The sequence below is a fragment of the Penaeus chinensis genome, chromosome 5, assembly GCF_019202785.1.
Source record: "Penaeus chinensis breed Huanghai No. 1 chromosome 5, ASM1920278v2, whole genome shotgun sequence".
In the NCBI taxonomy this organism is placed as follows: domain Eukaryota; kingdom Metazoa; phylum Arthropoda; class Malacostraca; order Decapoda; family Penaeidae; genus Penaeus; species Penaeus chinensis.
This window is the reverse complement of record NC_061823.1, coordinates 14708818-14713817: the sequence shown is the minus strand read 5'-3', so window position 1 is coordinate 14713817 and position 5000 is coordinate 14708818. Positions and strand designations below refer to the sequence as shown.

The 5000-nt window shown below is 35.5% G+C and overlaps 2 non-coding genes across 2 annotated transcripts; one reads left to right on the top strand and one right to left on the bottom strand.

Moving 5' to 3' along the window:
- The first annotated feature begins 2628 nt into the window (after nucleotides 1-2628).
- Trnai-aau lies at nucleotides 2629-2702 on the top strand. The gene has a single exon. It is a non-coding gene; the product is annotated as a tRNA-Ile (tRNA).
- A 1799-nt stretch (nucleotides 2703-4501) lies between these two features.
- Nucleotides 4502-4575, bottom strand: Trnai-aau. Its single transcript has one exon. It is a non-coding gene; the product is annotated as a tRNA-Ile (tRNA).
- Between the last annotated feature and the right edge of the window lie 425 nt (nucleotides 4576-5000).

Below are 5000 nucleotides of genomic sequence, written 5' to 3'. Positions count from 1 at the left end.
GCATAGAGAATATTATATCCCTCAGTTATTATAAACAAATTCGTTCCTTGAGAAACAAGTGCGCATAAAGTTTGTGCATTGCGATTTTTTTTACGAAGGTTAATTATAAATGTCAGTCCGTAGCTGAGTATCCTGTTCCCCGAGAACTCTTGATAGGCCCCTCCCCCTAACGCTATTTAGCCAATCAAGGCTTCGTTTGAAAACTACGTCATAGCGGCCTTGTAACCAATGGAGAGATTGTATTTATTAATCTAATATCTATCACATTACAATATACGCTTTTAACCATCTGAGCTTGTAGAAATTTTATCTCTACAAGGAACACTACTACTATAGAACAATAAGCATGCCTAAAACGCCACAGCTTTCTTATTCATCCCCGAAGTTTAGTGAGATCACTACCAGTGCATTTCACAGTACTCATCGTGAATAAAAATCCAGTTAAATATAAAAAGTACTAGCGTATTAATTTACCAGTACATGGTTAAGCATCACAGTCATCATTATCATTGTCAGTGGCATTCTCATTTTTAATGTCACTAGCATTATCATTATTTTTATTAGTAGTAGTAATAGTAGTAGTAGTAGCGGTAATAGTGTTATTATTTTTATCGGACGGTGTATCCACGATATGCGGCAGGTGGTGACATACGCCAGCACCCCAACGCTAAATACAGGCAGATTAGCCCAATTACTCTATGATCACTATTGCTGTTTCTGTATTGGTGGAAGTTCTGATGGCGAAATAGATCAGCGTAGTAGAATCCACTGTTCGCTACAACTCTCTGGCTCTGTTTCGGGTGACCGTCATTATTTCACGTAAAGTAGAGACAAATGAAAATACGAAGCGAAGGCTAATACGTGAACCAGTATTTAGGTATATTTAGTTTATTTATGTTAATTTTCTTTATATAGAGGTAAGTGTAGGTTTATTTCGCTTTCGATCTTGCATTAAGTTTTAGTAATTAGAAAAAATCATGAAAATTATAGGACTTATAAATGATAATCGAGACGCAAATAACTATATATAGATTAACAAACCGCAAAAAATGAATGAATACAGTCAATAGAATTACGGTCTTGGATCTCTGTGTTGTCAAAGTGCCGTAATTTGGTATAATACTAGTACCGGGGCCTTAAAACGTGGCGTTACTGTAAAAGTTGAGTTGTATTTGGCCCGTAAGGGGATCGAACCCTCGACATCCGCGTTATTAGCACGGCGCTCTAACCAACTGTAATGCAGCTTATTCAATATTGGATTATCAATCAGTACATGCTGCTGAAGGCCATACAGGTCATATATATATATATATATATATATATATATATATATATATATATATATATATACACAGTACATGTGCGTTTGTTACGTGTGCGTGCGTGTGTGTGCATGTGTGTTCATATATCTGTCTATATTTACAAACATATAAGCACATATATATATATATATATATATATATATATATATATATATATATATGCATATACTCACTTATATATATATATATATATATATATATATATATGTGTGTGTGTGTGTGTGTGTGTGTGTGTGTGTGTGTGTGTGTGTGTGTGTGTACACACATATATGTATGCATATACATATATACATACATATATATACATATATGAAATACACATATATATGTGTGTGTGTGTGCGTGTGTGTATGCATGTGTGCTTACTTATCTCTGTCACTATATTCATCTAATTATTTGTAATCTTTTTTATCTATATATAATTGCATGTCCATCCGTATATATATATATATATATATATATATATATATATATATATGCATATACTTATATCTATATATACACCTATCGCTATATATCTACAACATCTTTATACATATATATAAACCTATCACCTATGATCTTATCTATTAGCCATCAGACTAGAAACTATCTGCAATTGGCACCCCTTAATGTCTGAAAGCACGGCTGTCTTTGTTTCCTGCAACGGATGGGGGTTGGATGACGTCACAGCTACCTGTTGGATGAGTACAAACCACATTCTACTATTATATTCAAAGTCTCAACGAGTGTCGTTTCCTTAGGCGTTCTCCTCCGTATTCTTGAGCAAGGTCTATATATACTCCTATAGACCTTGTTCTTGAGCGGCGGCTAAAGTTAGACCTGCGCGTCACGTGACCCACAGAGGCCAAGTGACCTGTTAATGTTACTGAAGAAACGTTTCTGTTGCGCCGTTTTCTGTTATGGCAGTATGCGAGGGCTAATTGCAGTTATATTGAGCCTTATTGTTATCATCATCGTAAGTTTTATCATTATTACTTATGTTAATATCATGATCATTATTATTACCAAATTAGGTCATTTTCGCATTTCAGAACCAATGTGCGCTTATGTGTGTACATATCAATATAGTTATATTCATATATATACACACACATACATATATATTCATATATATATATATATATATATATATATTTATGTATACACATATATGTATATATATGTATATATATGCATATATATAAACACTTACGTGTGTATATACATATATATATATATATATATTGCATTACTATACTGAAATTTCAATTCTATCAACATAAAAAGTATTACCATCAGTATTAGATGTCTCGAATACCAACATGGCCTGTTAGCTCAGTTGGTTAGAGCGCCGTGCTAATAACGCGGATGTCGAGGGTTCGATCCCCTTACGGGCCAAAAGTTTATTTTTTTTCTCGAACGTCCAGACCAGCTGAATGAAATAAAACCAAAGTAAAGTGTTCAGAAAAAAAAAACATAGATTGAAAGACACTAATATAATACCAATGAAGAATCGAACACCAAGGATTAGTAGATTGAAAGTATTTGAAAGAATAGTGGAGTGAAAAGGATGGTATAGACAACGACACTGTATTAGGGTTGATTAAGATTTTATAGGCAAAATATGGAATTTATATCAACAAATATAATTTCCAGTGGCAATAAAATTTAATTATCCAGTGAACCGTAGCTATAAGTTATATCCAGTTACTTAAATTATATGATATCAGATTAAACTGGTGTACAAATGACACAAAATTAATGTCACGGCAGTTTCTTAAGGAAAGACATGGAATGTATCACTGTAGAGAGAACTTAGAGGAGCCTTAATGAATACAAGATTTAAGAAATTCAGAGAAATAAACAGATCGCGGGTTGAACGTCTTCGCAGGCTATGTATAAGATGTCTTGTTTTGGTCCACTGTCAGTGCTTCCGGAAGATATGATTCAGTTATAGAATGCTTTTATACAAAACTGCGCAATGGTACTTTTTAGATATAGATAACACCATCGATGTATCATTTACTGCAAATATAAATGCCCGGTCAAGGTTAATAAACAAACCATTCCATCCAACAAGAGGAAAACCAGCAGTTAACCACGACCAGACGTCTGTGGAGCCAAGATCATTAGTTTCACCGACAACGTGCGTGTATATGTGCGTGTGTGTGTGCCTACACATACACATACATACATAAATATATATTACTATATCAATAGATAGAAACAATATATATATATTTGCGTGCGATGTTTGGATCACATCGAAGCTGACCAAGAGGGGTAAACATCATTAGTTAATCGAAAATGGGAACAGTCACAGTTTGTTACCCAGCGCGTATTCCCCAGCGTGAGGTACCCCGGCCCAGCCTACCCCCTACCTACCCCCAGGACAGGATACCCAGAACCAGCGGAAAAAAAAAAAAAAACGATAATTGAAATCGGGTTGCGAATATCTGCGACCGGAAAGTGATAACGAAATAAGATTTTATTACCTCTATAGCCTCTTCGATTTTTTAAAAATTCTGTCTTTGTTTATTTTTGTTGTATTTTATTTCGTTGTTTTTTGTTGTATTTTGTTTCGTTAATTTTGATTGTACTTCATATTATATTGTTATTTTTTTATTGTATTTAATTTTGTTTTGTTAATTTCATAGTATTTTGTTTTATTTTTATTGTACTTCAATTTGTTTCTTTTTTCATACTTATTTTGTTATTTTTTATGGCATTTAATTTTGTCTGTTTTCATTTTATGTTATTTTGTCTATTTTAATTTTATTTTATTTTGTCTATTTTCATTTTATTTTATTTTGTTTATTTGTATTATGCTTTACACTGTTTATATTCATTGCATTTTATTTTCTTTACCTTTAATTGTCTTTCATTGCACTTCTTTTATTTATATCTAATTATATTTATTGTACCCCACCTCCCCTTCTTCGGAGAATCCCGCCACCCCTCGGCAAAACGGTGTCCGAGAGCCGCACGTGTCTGACCCATTTCCCACGAGTCCGCCGAGGATGGGCGGCCTTCAGCGTGGGCGGGGAGTCGAAATATTTATACCTCGAGCGGCAGCCGAACGTCAGCGGGTCGGCAAGGTGCCAGCCAGCCCGACGCGCCATCACCGGGCTTCGTGGCGAGAGAAAATTTCCGAAAGCGACGGTCCTAGAATATATTGTAAAAAGGATTTATATGCATGGCCCGTAAGGGGATCGAACCCTCGACATCCGCGTTATTAGCACGGCGCTCTAACCAACTGAGCTAACAGGCCTCGATATTGTTTAGAGTGTAGAAAAGGTATCTAGATTTCAATACAAAATAAAAAAATAGATCTCTTATAGTCACCTATACGCATATGCGTTTGCGAATGAGTAAATATATATATTATATATATGTGTGTGTGTGTGTGTGGTGTGTGTGTGTGTGTGTGTGTGTGTGTGTGTGTGTGTGTGTGTGTGTGTGTGTGTGTGTGTGTGTGTGTGTGTGTGTGTGTGTGTGTGTGTGTGTGTGTGGTGTGTGTGTGTGTGTGTGTGTGTGTGTGTGTGTGTGTGTGTGTGTGTGGTGTGTGTTTGTGTGTTTGTGTGTGTGTGTGTGTGTGTGTGTGGTGTGTGTGTGTGTGGTGTGTGTGTGTGTGTGTGGTGTGTGTGTGTGTGGTGTGCGTGTGTGTGTGTGTGTGTGTGTGTGTGTGTGTGTGTG